This window comes from Triturus cristatus, chromosome 2_1 (genome assembly GCF_964204655.1).
Source record: "Triturus cristatus chromosome 2_1, aTriCri1.1, whole genome shotgun sequence".
Taxonomy (NCBI): Eukaryota; Metazoa; Chordata; class Amphibia; order Caudata; family Salamandridae; genus Triturus; species Triturus cristatus.
Genome location: NC_140581.1, coordinates 929781401 through 929798170, shown reverse-complemented (window position 1 = coordinate 929798170; position 16770 = coordinate 929781401). Strand labels below are relative to the sequence as shown.

At 51.8% G+C, this 16770-nt stretch overlaps 1 protein-coding gene across 3 annotated transcripts in view; it reads left to right on the top strand.

Moving 5' to 3' along the window:
• Positions 1-16770, top strand: part of VPS13A (vacuolar protein sorting 13 homolog A) — a 2314464-nt gene that overhangs the window by 855006 nt on the left and 1442688 nt on the right. The window lies entirely within an intron of this gene.

The following is a 16770-nucleotide window of genomic DNA, read 5'->3' as shown; positions in this document are numbered from 1 at the left end:
TCTTCCTGCCCTGGACCGTTGCCCTCTCAACTACTTCATGTAAAAGCAGAAATTCAAGATGCTCATGTTGACTCAGGTCCTGTCTGTCCTGTATCCGGGAGACTGGATTGTAGAGTCGGACTTGCAGGATGTGTATTTCCATATCCCCGTCCTGCTGGTCCACATACGTTACCTGTGGTTCCTGGTGCGCCACAAGCATTTACCATTCACTGTGCTCCTCTTTTACCTTACCAGCACCCTATGCATGTTCATGAAAGAGATGGTGGTGGTTACAGCCCATCTGAGAAGTTCAGGGTTTCCAATCTTTCCCTACTTCAACGACTGACTGTTGAAGGCAGGCTCGCACCAGGTGGTTGTCACCCACCTCTAGACTATGGCGGATGTCCTGCATTCACTGGGGTGCTCAATCAACATGCTGAAGTTTCACCAGACTCCCTCTCAGACGCCCTCTTTCATCGGAGCCATTCTGAACACAGTGCAATTCCATATCTAACCTCCGGAATGGCTAGTCCAGGAAATTCAGGCTATGAATAAAATGTCCGCCTCTATCCAGGACTGACTCTGAGACTGCTGGTTCTTCTGACTTCCTGAATCCTGCTGGTATAACTTACCTTGAAGGCATATGTGGGCTCTGCAGTGGGACCTGACGTCTCAGTGAGCACAGCATCAGGGGAATATCTTCAACCTGGTCCCCATTTCGGCCGGAACTGCAAAAAGCCTTCAGTGGTGGCTCATGAACTGAGATTGGGAAAGCGGCAGACCCCTTCCCCTTCTCCACCCAGAGCTCACAGTGGTGACTGATGTATCACTCCTGGGATGGGGTAGCCATCTGGGAGAGGTGGAGAACAGCGGACTCCGGTCTCCGGCAGTGTCTCAGTTCCACATCAACATGTTGGAGTTGAGAGCGATTCATTTGGCATTGAAGGCCTGTCTCTCTTCCAACAAGGAAAGGCTAGTTCAGATATTAATGGACAACTCCACCACCATGTACAATGTGGTATTGCAACAAACAGAGCAGAGTGGGGTCCTGGACCCTGTGCCAGGAGGCTTTGCGCCTCTGGACATGGCTGGAACATCAGCACATTTTCCTTGTCGTGCAACACCTGTAAGAGTCTCTGAATGCCAGGTCGAACAAAGTCAGCCATCGATGCCTCACGGATCGTGAATGGTGTCTACATCCGAGGGTGAAGCAAGGTCTTTTCTGCGACTGGGTAGAGCCCTGGTTAGATCTATACACCACAGCTGAGAACGCACAATGTGAGCACTTCTGCTTATTTGAGCTTCTAAGGCGCTCTCACTCGGATACACGATTCACCTCAAGTTTGGCTCAAGACTCTTGCATGCCTTCTCTCCGATACCACTCCCGCCTTCAGTTTTTAAGAAGATCAGGACAGACCGGGAAAAGTCATCCTTATGGCTCTGGATAGGTTACAAAGAGTATGGTATCCTGAACTCCTGAGCATGAGCATTGATTCTCCCATCAGGACCCCTTACGGAGGATTTCCTGAAGCAGCAAGAGGGCCGCGTTCGATACTCAAACCTGCTTACACTCTGCATGAAGATGGGGTGGCGACAATTCAGAGTCTTCAATCTCCTGGCTAGGGGCGTTGACCCTCTGTTTGCACCCTTGTTCAAAGTGCTGTTGTTTTTATGTTGTCTTAAGCCTAGTAAATCTTTGCTCTGTGCATACTTAAAGGGTATCTTTTGGCCATCTCAGCTTTTTTGCTGATGCCTTATCAACCCTCCCTGTTCAAGTCTCCTGTTGTCTCGTTTTCTGAAGGGCCTCCAGCATATGTTTCTACCCAAACCTTATTTTAGGCCGCAATGGAACTTTGTAGGAAACCCTTCCCTTTATATAGTGCACCACAATGGGGTACACTGTCCAGAGAGGCCTAAGGTTTTGTGGGCCAGCAGTTAGGCTTATCAGAGGGTAGAGCTAAGCATTTTTTGAACTCAGAGACAATAAAGAGGGGAAAGAGGGTGAAATGCCCAAAGATAAAAACCAAGAGTCTTCTAAAGGCCCCCTAAATCCTCCTCCTCAGTGGTTTGGGCCCATGACCTCTTCCCAGCCTACTGGTGGGTTAAAAGGAAAAAAACTTTGATCCTGCTAAGGCCTGGTGTTTCCTCTGTTGACAAGAAGGGACACCTAAATGGAGATAGGGACACCTAAATGGAGATCCTAGTTGTCCAACAAACAAGCCCCTAGTCTCCCTCCATAAACTTAAATAAGTACCTGCAGCACCCCAAAATCAATGGTTCAAGTGTAGAAGCCCTGAGGGATACAGGAGCCAGTGTCACTATGGTGATAGAATCACTGGTTTCCCCAGGACAATCCTAAGCTGGAAAATCTTTCTCAGTAACCATTGCTGATAATGACACTGTAGTCCATCCCCTGGCTATGGTAATATTTGATTTGGGATGGGGTACTGGCCTGAAACAGGTATTATTCTCTCCAAAACTACCAGTCCCTTGTCTGCTTGGAAATGATCTAGATACCTCAGCATGGGCTAAGGTAGAAAGAAGGACAAATGGAGCAATGCTAAACATCCCTGAGATGGTGTGGGTGAAAACCAGGACACAATGCCTAGCACAGGGTGAAAAAGGAGAGTTGGAACCTGAAATGATGGCCCGACCTCCCAGGAGAAAAGGTAGGAAGACTGGTGAAACAGCTTCCACACAACAAGAGGATCAGGGCCCCATTCCTGAGGGAGAGGATTTGGCCGCCCCTCAGGGAACTGAGCCCATGGAACTTGAGCCTCACAATGTAGAACGTTTGTGCCCAGGGGGAACCTCTACGGAATTAATGGTGCCTTGGGCCGCAGGTCTGCCCCACTCTTGAACGCCCTAGTCAGCAAGCTGCTGCACAGGATCCAGGAGATGTCAGTGGCTCCATCAGGGTCTATTGGAAGGAGTGACTCCTATACACTGAGGCCATAGACCCCAGACATGGTGCCACCAGTGGAGTGGTAGTGCCTCAGTTGTATAGAGGATTTCTGCTCAGATTGGCCCATTACATCCCCCTAGCTGGGCATTTGGGCCAGACAAAATCTTGGAAAAAGCTTATCAACCACTTTTATTGGCCCCAGATGTCCCAAAAAGTGAAGGAGTTTGTAGGCTCCTGTGTCAGCTGTCAAGCCAGTGGCAAAACGGGTGGACACCCAAAGGCCCCCCTAATTCTTCTATCAGTGGTTGGGGCTTCCCTTTGAAAGTGTAGGTGATCACACCATTCCGGACATCTGTGCATAGCACAGTAAAACCTCTAGCATATGTTTGGTAGTCTTACAAAGATTCATACCTGTTAACGAGTAGCCTTGCCTTATTAAACTATTTTCTTGTTCAAGTGCACATGATAAAATATGTTTTGTAAAGTTTGTGTCTTTTTCTACACAGCTTTCCACTGTCAATGTATTTTCCTTGTCCAGTTTATTTATTTATTTTTAAATAAAGGGTTATTTAATGAGTCAGCAACCTTGATGCGATGCTCAACGTTGTGTTTTTTGTACAACGATCAGAAGATACAAAAGAGAGGTGCTGGCAGTATTGCAAGTAGTTTCAAGTTGTTTAAACATATATTACATATACAATCATGCCCCATTTTAATGGGTCAGATTTTGACTTATTCCACACTTACTTAGTCAGTCTGACAAACTTACTTGGAGTTGCGTCAGAGTGGAGCTCAAATGCACAGCATACTTAGCACACTTCTCAATTTTGCCAGGCCTAGGAGGGCAGTGTCAGGGCTACTCTTTTGAGACTTTTGTCTCCTGTGGGGCCTGCCGTGGCAATATGTCGGTGGCGGACCCCATGATGTTTGCCTCTACTGCCTGGAGACCGACCACGACGCCCTTTCTTGCCGGGATTGTCGGGCCATGGCCCCGAAAGCCTTGAGGGAGCGGCGCCGGAAACTGCTGGAGGCCCAATGCCGCTCCAGGTCAAGGGACCGTTTCTGGGACCGCTCGCGGGGCCACAGCCGTCACTCCTCAGGCTCCAAGTCTTCGCCCTCGGATTCCGGTAAGCGACGACATAAAAAGAAGTCAAAGAAGCGTGTTCGATGTCCGACGGCCCCCCGTCGGTCCTCAGATGCGGACGAGAGGACAGGGGTTCTGCCCCTGCGGCTCCCTTGGAGCCTGGGAGTCACGCTGCCTACCCGCCTTACCTGGGTCCGTCGGCGACTCCCGAACAGGTGCAAGAGTGTCTTGCCACCATGGATCGCCTTTTTAGGCCTCGGGCTCCCGCCGGCGCGTCTTTGGGCCCCGCGTCCCGTATCCAGATCCTGTTGGCTCTTCGGCGCTGCCAGCGGATCCAGCTTCGGCGCCACAGAATCCTACGCCGTTGGCTCCGGCCCCGGCGCCACAAGGTCCCCAGCGCCGCCCTCGGCTCCGCCTCCGGTGCCGCAGTGGGTGACGTTTGTTCTGCCCTTGCCCAGGTTCCAGGACCATTTCGTTCCTGCCTGGGAGCCGCATTGGGACACGGTGCCGGCCCGACCCCGGCCGATGCCGTTCACGGTGCAGTTTGTCCCTTCTCCGGCTCCAGCTCTACCGCCGCGGCTGGTTCCTCCTGCAACGGAGGTGGAGGATGACTGGAAGGGGTCCGGGGAACCTCTTGCCCGTCAGTGTGACTCCGAGCAGGACTGGGTGGACGATCTGGACGACGCCGGCAACCTCGATGTCTCTTCTGACCCAGGGTTTGCCTCTCCCCCGGCTACAATGGAGGAGGGCGCTTCCTACACAATGGTGCTCCGTCGGGCTGCTGAGGTCCTCAACCTCGATCTTCCTACGGTGGCCCTCAAAACTAACCTCCTCACCGAGGTGCTCCAGACGGCGTCTACTTCGTCGGAGCCGCTGCTTCCCTTCAATGATGCCCTCACCGACGTCCTGTTGGGCACTTGGTTGCGACCGGCCACTAGGGCCCCTGTGGATAAGAATGTCGCCAGGCGTCACAGCTCGGCGCCTGGTGACCCCGCTTTTCTGACCTCTCATCCTACGCCTGAGAGTCTGGTCATCCAAGCCTCAACGTCGCAGAGTGCCTTTCCCAAGTCTCCGCCGGATAGGACTCTAAGAAGCTGGAACAGTTCGGTAAGCGGTTGTTCTCTTCGGCCAGCTTGGGGCTGCGGTCGGTGAACACCGCCTGCTTATTGGGCCGCTACTCACACGCGTTGTGGGATACTGTTGCTCAGGTGTTGCCTCAGTGTCCTGAGGAGGTCCAGGCTGTACTTTCCCAGGCGGTTGCTGAGGGTAAGGATGTGGCTAAGTTCGCCATTCGGTGTGGTTTGGACACCGCTGACTCGCTGGGCAGGGCGATTTCTATGACTGTGGCACTGCGTCGCCACGCCTGGTTGTAATCTACTGGTATCTCGCCCGATGTCCAGAGCTTGCTCATGGACATGCCCTTTGATGGCACTCGCCTGTTTAGCGATAAGGCCGACAGTGCACTGGAACGTTTTAAGGACTCGCGGGCCACGGCCAAGTCCTTGGGTCTTTCTGCAAAGAGCCCGGCCACTCCTGGTTTTCGTTCCTTTCGTGGCCACGGCAGACGCGCCCAGGCACATTCTTTCAGCAAGCCTGTGCAGAACCAGCCTCAGCGCGGACGCGGCTTCCGCAGGGGCGGGTCTGGGAATCAGCGTGGGGGTCAGTCCACCTCCGCCCCTGCTGCTTCTACTTCCAAACCTTCCTAATCCGAGCTTTGTGGAGCATCCCACGCCGGTGGGTGGCAGGATCTGCCACCACCTCCCCCACTGGCGTGACATCACATCGGACAAGTGGGTTTTGCAGATCATCCGCATGGGTTACTCCGTTCCCTTTCAGTCCTCCCCTCCAGCCATGCCGCCTCGGTGCCACCGCATGTCGGGGGATCACTTGGTACTTCTCCAGCAGGAAGTCACGGCCCTCTTGGCGAAGGGGGCCATAGAGTGCGTTCCTGGGCCGGAATTAGGGAGTGGTTGTTATTCCCACTACTTTCTGGTACCCAAGAAAGACAAGGGGGACCTGCGCCCCATCTTGGACCTCCGGAACGTCATTCGCTTCCTCCGGAAGTAGAAATTAAAAATGCTGACTCTGACTCAGGTCCTGGCTGCCCTCGACCCTGGAGACTGGATGGTAGAGTTGGGCGTGCAGGACGCATATTTTCACATCCCTGTCCTGCCGGCCCACCGGCGTTACCTGCGGTTCACGGTAGGCCAGGAGCATTTTCAGTTTGCCGTGCTCCCCTTCGGCCTTACCAGCACCCCTCGGGTGTTCACGAAGGTGATGGCAGTGGTCGCAGCTCACCTGCGCAAGTCGGGGGTGTCAGTCTTCCCTTACCTCGACGACTGGTTGTTAAAAGCGGGCTTGCCCCAGGCAGTCGTCAACCACCTTCAGACTACTGCCGACCTCCTGCATTTGCTGGGGTTCTCCATCAACGTGCCGAAGTCGCACCTAAGTCCCTCTCAGAAGCTCCCCTTCATCGGAGCAGTTCTGGATTCGACGCTGTTTCGGGTTTATCCTCTCGAGCAGCGAGTCCGGGATATTCAGGCTAAGATTCCAATCTTTCAGCCTCTGTCCCGGGTTTCAGTCAGGATGACCCTCTGACTTCTGGGCCTGATGGCCTTCTGCATCCTTCTGGTGACACATGCCAGATGGCCTATGCGGGCACTGCAGTGGGACCTGAAGTTCCAGTGGGCGCAGCATCAGGGCAACCTGTCCAATCATGTCCAGATCTCGGAGGGCACTGCACGACAATTGCAGTGGTGGCTCACGAATCGCGATTGGGTCCATGTCAGATCCCTCTCTCTTCCCCAACCGGAGCACACAGTGGTGACGGATGCGTCCCTCCTGGGATGGGGAGGCCACTTGGGAGAGGTGGAGAGCAGAGGCCTCTGGTCTCCGGCGGAGTCCCGGCTCCATATCAACCTTCTGGAGCTTCGGGCGATCCGACTTGCACTGAAGGCATTTCTTCCCTCTGTCCGGGGAAGTGTGGTGCAGGTGTTCACGGACAACACCACCGCCATGTGGTATTGCAACAAACAAGGCGGGGTGGGGTTCTGGACTCTGTCGGGAGGCTCTGCGCCTCTGGACATGGCTGAAACATCAAGGCATTTCCCTTGTGGCTCAACACCTGGCAGGTTCTCTGAACGCCAGGGCAGACAAACTCAGCCGCCGGTGCTTGATGGATCACGAATGACGTCTTAACTCGAACGTGGTGCAAGGTCTCTTTCTGCAGTGGGGAGAGCCTTGGTTAGATCTATTCGCCGCTGAATAGAACGTGCAATGTCATCAGTTCTGCGCGTTGGAATTTCCAAGGCGGCACTCGCTCTGCGACGCTTTTCGGCGTGAGTGGAGTTGCGGTCTATTGTACGCCTTTCCGCCTATACCACTTCTGCCTAGAGTGCTGAAGAAGATTCGGCTCGACCAGGCCCAAGTCATCCTTGTGGCTCCGGATTGGGCACGAAGATACTGGTATCCTGAGCTACTCAGCATGACGATCGATCCCCCGATCCGTCTGCCTCTTCAGGAGGAATTTCTGTCGCAGCAGCATGGGATGGTCCTCCACCCGAACCTGTCCAGCCTCCACCTCCATGCGTGGAGATTGAGCGGCGACAGTTGACAGCTTTCGATCTTCCTCCCGAAGTCTGTGATGTCATTCTGGCAGCCAGGCGTCCTTTCACTAAAACGGTATACACCTGCAGGTGGAACAAGTTTGTGGCATGGTGCACAGCTAAGACTGTGGATCCCCTTTCTGCCCCTCTTTCCGAAGTCCTTCTGTTCCTTCTTTCTTTGGCCCAACAGGGCTCTGCTCTGGGCACTATCAAAGGTTATCTTTCGTCTATCTCCGCCTTTTTATGGCTTCCAGATCAGCCTTCTCTTTTTAAGTCCCCAGTTGTTCACCGTTTCCTGAAAGGCATTACGCACACGTTTCCTCCCATGCCGTTCATAATGCCTCAGTGTGACTTAAACCTTGTCTTGACATATCTGATGTGTGCTCCCTTCGAGCCCCTTCATACCTGTCCTTTGCGTCTTCTCACTCTCTCTTTCCTGGTAGCTATTACCTCTGCCAGAAGAGTGAGTGAGCGCCAGGCTCTTTCTTCCACACCCTTCCTTTCTGTTCATCCGGACAAGGTGGTTTTGAGGACTCGTCCTTCTTTCTTGCCAAAGGTTGTCACGCCCTTCCACATCGGGCAGACCATCACTTTGCCCACCTTCTTTCCACCTCCGCATCCTTCAAGGGAGGAGGAGAGGCTCCACCGTCTGTACCCAAAGCGGGCGCTCGCATTCTGTCTGAAGAGTACACAGCAGTTCCGGGTGGATGACCAGCTCCTTGTTGGCTACGTGGGCGCCAATAAAGGTCAGGCTGTGCACAAACGGACCATCTCGCGGTGGGTCGTTCTGTGCATCAAAGCATGTTACTCCTGTGCTAAAAACAAGCATCCTGTGGGGCTGCGTGTCCATTCGACCAGGGCAAATGCAGCCACTACTGCCTTGGGACGCGGCGTTCCCTTGCAGGACATTTGTCAGGCAGCTACGTGGGCCTCGCTGTACACGCTCACCAAGCATTACTGGCTTGACAGTCAGGTCAGGAGAGACGGCTTCTTTGGCCATTCTGTTCTCCGTGACTTCCTGGTGTAATCTTGTTCGCAGACCCACCACCGGGGTTGGTATTGGTGGGGTATCTATTCTAAGGTAAGGAATCTATCACTAACGTGTCTCTTTTAGATGCACAAGTTACTACTTGTGTAACAATATATCTGTAAGAGACATTAGTTAGTGATAGATTTCTTACCGCCCCACCCATCCTTCCCGTTCTGCGAACTGATTTCTAGGGTTAAGGTCATTCCCTTTTCAGGGCCCTAGTTTCATGGCACCAGTGGTCAGTTTCTTGCATGGGTCTGCATTCCTGGCACGAAAAGTCATGTACAGAATTGGCGTCAGCGCGCATGGGTGGCGCCTAAGTAGTCTCTATGACAACATCTCGCGCTTGTGACACCAGCGACGGATGCGGAGCAGCAGGACGCCACCTACTGAAGCGCAGGGGTACTGCTAGCAAAACTTTCCGGATCCAGTCTTACGCCTGGGGATATTCTAAGGTAAGGAATCTATCACTAACTAATGTCTCTTACAGATATATCTTTACACAAGTAGTAACTTGTGCAGCAGGCATAACTGGTTAAAATGTATGAACCTGGTCGCATCACTCACTAGCAGGACTAACATTTGCAAACCGGAAACCTGCTTGTTGCACTTCATATCTGATAGAGACACCTAGCCGCAGATTCCTTAACTTAGAAAATACCCAGGCGTCAGACTGGATCCGGAAACTTTTTGCAGCAGCACCTCTGCACGCCGGGGGATGGCGCCACACGACCCCACCATGATGTCGTCCACATACGTGATGTCAGCGAGGTCATATAAGTCTCTCCCGGCGCGCTGACGTCAGTTTTCCTTCTTTCCGCGTGCAACGCGGATCCGGAGTGTGCGGTTCCTCTGGCCTGTTTTCAGGCCTGTGGTTCCTCTGACCTGTTTTTCAGGCCCTTTCTGATGGATACTTCTGCTTTTGGATTCCTCACCTTATGAATATCCCCTGCGCCAGCATTCCGTGGAAATTCTTTCCTAGCTCTCTCACGTCAACGAGGACGTCACAATAGCACGGCTAAGCTCGCGACACCGTATGACGTCATCGGAGCCATAAGAGGACCTCGTCGGTGTGCTGACATCCCCCTTTTTGTCCGCGCCGTCGACGCGTAACGGTTTTTCATAGGGGCTCTCCATTTTCTTGAAGAAAACTTTGTATCTTTATTGATTTCTGATGGCTACTTCCAGGAAGACTGGGTTTAAACCCTGCAGAGAGTGTGGTGGGCATATGTCGATTAAGGACCGCATGAAGATTGCCTCAGGTACTTATCTTCGGACCACGACGTCGAAGAATGCCGAAGCTGCAGGAAAATGAATCTTAATGCCATTAAAGAGCGTGAAGTAACCTGTTTATGGCCAAAGCCAAAAAAGAGAAGAGGGGTCGTAAAAGGGCAAAGTCATCGTCTTCCCATTCTGAAGTCAAGAAGGCATATGAAGTCTAAGAGGAGACATGGCTCTCGGCACCGTTCTTCGAAAGCCAGGGCGTCGAGGTCGCCGACTTCGGCTGAGTGACTTCGAAGAAAGGACTTTGTTTATCCATCTCCATCTCCTCGGGTGACGCCGGTTCCATCTCCGCTTCCGGGGCTCTTCGCTGCATGAAGGCTCTCCGGCTCCTGCGATGTCTCCAACGCCTGGGGAGTCGTCACCAGGCCGGGTTACTTAACCTGTGTGGGCTACGTCCCCGGCTCCGCAGCCTCCAGTTCGACCTCAGGAAGGTACGGATCCATATCCTGCTTTTCCTGCTCCTGGGTCAGACTCTTCGCATTTTCTTAAGGCAATGTTTGGCATGTTTGCCAGGGCCTCTGCTCCATCCGGTGCGCCTTCGGGCCCCATGGGTCCTGTGGCCTTTAACTTGGGGTGTTCCTCACCTCTATCCTCAAGCACCCTTTATGCCATTCTTGCCGTCGACTCCGGCTTGGCATTTCCCGGCACCGAGGACCTCCACTCCAGCTCCTCGGACTCCTTCGGCTGCTGAGTCGGCACCGTCTCGAGTTCGATCGGCGTCGATTTGAAGCGGAGGCTCCTCTGTCGACGTCTCTGATGACTTCACCGGCGCCGCGTGTGGAGCCACCGCCGATTCCTAAACAACGCTCTAGGAGAGAGGCGTAGAGGCTCCTTGAAGATGAGGAATATGCACAGGATCAGGTTTAAGGAGAGATTGTTGAGTCTATAGATGAGTTTGAGGGCCTACGTGAGGCCAGTGGCTTGGATACTTCTCCTGAGTATGATCTCTCATCTTTGAAGGCTTGGGTTGTGCAAGACATTGCTCCTTATCATGTGGTCATGAGAAAGGCGACTGATTTGCTTGGTCTGCAGCTTCCCTCAGCTGAGGTGAAATCTAATATCCTTTACGGAGGTTCTTATTACAGCTTCTGAACCGTTGCTTCCCTTTACAGAGGCTTTGACGGAACCAATAATTGAGGTGTGGCAGAAGCCTTTGTCTGCTCCTGCGTTTTCTCGTTCCATCTCTAGAAGGTACAGGCCTGCTCCTGGGGATCCAGCTTTTTTGTCTTCTCGTCCTATACCGGGAAGTTTGGTTGTCCAGGCTTCTTGTGCGAAGCAATCTTTTAGTTCTTTCCCTACCATTCTTGGTGATAGGGATTCTAAAAAAAAATGGATCAGGCGGCAAAGAAGGTGTTCTCTTCTGCAAGTATGGCTCTTAAATCCACTAATGCTACCTGTCTTCTTGGAAGTTATATCCATGCTTTGATGGACTCAGTCATGCAGCTAGCTCCGAATTTGCCTGAGGAGGATCGGAATAATTTCTTGGAGGTCCTTTCTGATTCGGACCGTCAGGTGATTCAATCGGGTCTGGACACTGCTGAGTCTGTGGCTCGCGTGATGGGGTCCTCTGAGGCGGCAAGGAGACAGGCTTGGCTCAGGTCATCTGGTTTCTCACCTAATGTTCAGGCAACTCTGCTGGATTTGCCCTTTGATGGGTCAAAACACTTTGGTTCAAATGTGGATTCAGCCTTGGAGCATTTTAAAGACAGCAGGGCTACTGCAAGGTCTCTGGGCCTCCAGGTGCAGTCCAGAGGATACGGCTACTAGCGGTATCCGTGGTTTTGGGAGATCTGCTTCCTTTCGTGGCCGCCAGCAATCTCAGCAGGGCCAGCAACAGCAGAATCCCTTGTACAAGTCGTACAGAGGGAAGAATAAAAGAGGCCTCGGGGGAGCAGCTCGACAACAATCCTCCTCCTCTTCCTCTTCTTCCCCTCCCGCCTCCGTTGGTACAACAGGAAAGCAGTTCTACATTCTCCATCTTTGAAGATGTTGGTCCGGTTGGAGGTTGGGTGTCCCTCTTTGTACAAGACTGGAGACTAATCACGTCAGATCGTTGGGTCTTGAATCTTGTAGAGAATAGGTACGCCCTTCCCTTTTGGAGTATCCTCCTCCTTACCCTCCTCTCCAGGGTTGGTGCTCAGAGGACCACTTACTGCTTTTACAGCAGGAGGTTCTTATCTTGCTACAGAAAGGTGCGATAGAGGTGGTTCCGGAGCAGGAAATGGGTCAGGGTTGCTACTCCCGGTATTTCCTGATCCTCCTAAAAAGTACGATCGTTTAAGGACAATCCTGGACCTCAGGATTCTGAACTTTTACCTCAGACAGGAGAAGTTCAAAATGTTGACCTTGACTCAGGTTCTTCTTGCGCTGCAACAGGAAGACTGGATGGTGTCCATCGATCCGCAGGATGCGTATTTTTAGCTTCTCATCCTGAGGTCGCATCGGAAGTATCTCCGGTTCATGGTAGGATCGCAACATTATCAGTTTGCGGTTCTTCCGTTCGGTCTCACTTCCGCGCCTCGAGTCTTTACAAAGGTGATGGTAGTGGTAGCGGCTCATCTCAGAAGATCAGGGGTTCCTGTTTTCCCCTACCTGGACGACTGGCTGTTGAAAGCAGAGTCTCCAGAGTTGGTATCACGCCACTTGCAGGTGACAACTCATCTGTTGTTCAAATTGGGTTTCTCGATAAATGTACCCAAATCTTACCTGGTGCCTTCTCAGTGCAGCCTGTTCATCAGGGCAATACTGGACACTTCTGTGTGTTGAGCATACCCTCCTCCGCAGAGGATTCGTGACATGCAGGAAATGAGTCCTTTATTTCATGATGGAGCGGTTGTTCCAGTTCTGAAGGTCCTTCTCCTGCTCGGTCTGTTCGCTTCCTGCATACTGTTGGTCAGTCATGCACGCTGACACATGAGGGCACTCCAGTGGTGCCTCCGCAGGCAGTGGTATCAGTACAACGGAGAGCTCAGGGAGAAGATCAGAATCTCAAGAGAAGCTGCAGCGGAGCTGACTTGGTGGAGTGTGCAGGGCAACCTGTCTCAAGGAAAGCCCTTTCAGTCTCCTCCGCCACTAGCCACGGTGATCACGGATGCCTCCACTTTAGGGTGGGGTGCTTATCTGGGGGATCTGGAGGTCAAAGGTCTTTGGTCTCCAGAGGAAAGGTTGTTTCACATAAACCTTCTGGAATTGCGGGCGATATGTTTGGCACTAAAGGCTTTCCTTCCTTCCCTTCGTGATCAGTCAGTTCAGGTCCTGACGGACAACACTACAGCGATGTGGTACATCAACAAACAGGGAGGTGTAGGGTCGTATCATCTCTGTCGAGAGGCTCTGCGACTCTGGTCCTGGGCTCAGAACCATCAGATTTGTGTGTTTGCAAATCATCTAGCCGGTGTGCTGAATGTTCGTGCGAACAGTTTCAGTCGGCATTACTCGGCCGATCACGAGTGGCGGCTTCATCCAGAGGTGGTCCATCACATCTTCCAGATGTGGGGATCTCCTCGGTTGGACCTGTTTGCCACCCACGAGAACGCGCACTGCCTGTTGTTCTGCAGTCTCCAGTTTCCGATGCAGGGAGCACTGGGGGATGCGTTTCAATTGGATTGGAGCTCACTCCTCCTTTACGCGTTTCCTCCCATACCCTTGATTCCTCGGGTTCTGAGGAAGATTTGCCAAGACCGGGCCCAAGTCATATTGATCGCCCCGGATTGGCCAAGAAGGGTGTGGTACACAGATCTTCTTTCTCTCATCGCACCCTCCGCTCTGTCTCCCTCTCAGGGCAGACCTCCTCTCGCAGTCGCTGGGGCAGGTTCTACACCCCCACCTCCAGAGCCTGCACCTTCATGACTGAAGATTGAACGGGGCAACCTGAGTTCCTTCTCTCTCCCGCCGGAGATAGTGGATGTTATTTTATCCTCCAGGCGACACTCCACTAAGTCTGTTTACTCTTCCAGATGGTCCAGATTTGTTAGGTGGTGCGGAGAGAGATACATTGACCCTTTGAAGGCCCGTTTGTCTGATATTTTGGAGTTTTCACTTTATTTGGCAGGCAAGGTTGTACTGTGGCCACTGTTAAGGCCTATTTATTGGCTTTGTCGGCTTTTCTATGTTTGCCGGACCAGCCGTCTTTATTTAAGTCCCCTCTTGTCATGAGGTTCATTAAGGGTCTTACAAATAAGTTCCCTCCCACGCCTTACATTATGCCTCAGTGGGATTTGAATCTCGTTCTTACCTTTTTAATGGGTTCTCCATTTGAGCCTCTTCATACTTGCCCGTTGAGGCTTCTTTCTTTAAAACGGTTTTCTTGATTGCCATTACCTTGGCTAGGAGGGTAATGAGCTTCAGGCTCTTAGTTCGAAACCTTCTTTCTTGACCATTCATGTGGATAAGTTGGTTCTAAGGACCAGGGCTGCTTTCCTTCCCAAGGTGGATACCCCTTTTCATATGGGACAGTTCATTACTTTACCCACCTTCTATCCTCCCCCTCACCCTTCCAAGGAGGAAGAGAGACTGCATCGTTTGGATCCTAAGAGAGCCGTCAGCTTTTATTTGGATAGGACAAGAGATCTGAGGCTAGACGATCAGCTCTTTGTGAGCTACAATGGACGAATGAGGGGTAGAGCTGTGCACAAGCAGACGCTTTCCAGATGGATCATCTTGTGCATTAAGATTTGCTACACCTTGGCCACGAAGGAACCACCTGAAGGTATCAGAGCTCATTCCACCAGAGCAAAGTCTACTTCTTCTGCTTTGGCTAGAGGTGTTCCTGTTGTTGATATTTGTAAAGCAGCAACTTGGGCCTCCCTGTCCACACCTTTGCAAACCATTACTGCTTGGACTCTGAGGTTAGGAGGGATGGCCATTTTGCTCGTTCTGTTTTGCAAGATTTTTTGGTCTAGTCGGGTGGACACCCGCCTCCAGGAGAGGTACGGGTTTGGGAATCTATTAATAAGGTGAGGAATCCACAGGCAGAAGTATCCATCAGAAGAACAAGTTACTTACCTTCGGTAACGCTTTTTCTGGTGGATACAGTTTCTGCCTGTAGATTCCTCACTGTCCCGCCCGCCTCCCCGTTGTCCACCTGTTTCTACCAAAAAATGTTTTATTTATTTGACATGGATTTTTTTAATATGTCTAAATCATGCTTATGTTTTAATAATGAGAAATGCTTATTCTGTTGCTATTTCTCTATACCTTTATTGGTTATGAATTTGTGGCTTTATATATGTGTATATATTTGGTATACTATGTATGCATTTGAAAATGTGTCGGTCCACCCATTTGCCTTGGTGGCACGGAAACAAAAAGGGGTGGAACTGACGTCACCACGCCGACGAGGTCCTCTTATGGCTCCGATGACGTCATACGGTGTGCTATTGTGACGTCCTCGTCGACGTGGGAGAGCTAGGAAAGAATTTCCGCGGAATGCTGGCGCAGGGGGTATTCATAAGGTGAAGAATCCACAGGCAGATACTGTATCCACCAGAAAAAGCATTACTGAAGGTAAGTAACTTGTTCTTTTCGACGCTTCACGTTGGAACAGTGTGTGATGCCCTCTGGTTTTAAATCCTGTACTTCCTGTTCGCGGCAAATGTCCGCGACAGACCCGCATCTTATTTGTATGTGGTATCTGAGAGAGACACGTTAGTGATAGATTCCTTACCTTAGAATCTCCCCAGGCATCAGACTGGATCCGGAAAGTTTTCGTCAGCAGTACCCCTGCGTGTCGGTAGGCGTTGTCATGCGGCTCCGTGTATGTCGCTGGTACCATAGTCGCCAAGATGACGTCGTCGGAGCTACTTAGACGTGCCTACGCGCGCTGACGTTAGTTCTTTCTTTTTCCACGCCAGCAAGGGCAGATCCGAGAGAGAGTGGTACTCCTAGTCAATAAATTTGACTTGTTTATGAGACTTGTATCTTGTTTTTGTCGAGAATTCGACTTTTGGTGCCGTAGGGATGCCCGGGTTAAGTTCCGTTGGGACTGTCGTCCAACCATGTCGATGACGGACCCGCTCAACGTGTGTCTCTTCTGCTTGGGGCACGACATCTTCTTGAGACGTGCCCCGATTGTCGGGCCATGGCGCAGACGGCTTGCGGGAGCATTCCCGGAAGTTGTTGGAGGCCCAACTCTCGGTACCATGCCACTCAAGGTCCCACTCCGTAGGAGGTCGAGCGATCGTTGGCGCAGCCGACACCATCGTTCATCGGCATCGGGAACAGGTAAGTCACTAGCGCCATTAAAGGCGAAGGAGCGACGTCGTTCTTCATCTATCCCTCACTGGTCGCGGGACTCGGTGGAGGGGGTGGGTGGTCACTCCCCCGCAGCTCCTTTGGGGCCTCCGTTGTTCCCTGCGGCTTACCTGCATTTTTGGGGACCATACGTGTGAGAAGTTGGCCTGATATATGATGTCACTAGTTCTAGTGTACACCCTGTATCAGTCCAAACAACCCTTATGGTGATTGGTTGTAAAGTCAACCTTATAGACCAGCTATCCTAGTGGTAGCATGGACAAGAGCAGTCTTAGGCTAAACTCTGTATGGCATGTGAAGTCAGCTGTTATACCATTACAACCCCTTGAATACCAAATGAAAGGACACCACGCCAGGTATATATAAAATTAGAATGTATTTATTCTAACATATACCCTCAGCACTCTTTTTGAGTTCAGAGTTCTAAGCACAACAATTTCTTAAGTAGCATACGTTAAGTTACACAGGAAAAATACAGTTAGGCCCAGGAGCCACGCAAAGCATATACTAAGAAAGTGGGATAAGAACAACGTCACAAACAGGGAGTAGGCCTAGGGCCTAGGGAATCGCTGGGGCTACACTACCCTACCAATAGTTAGCAAGTGGGAGGCCCATGGGAAGCGTGTGCAGT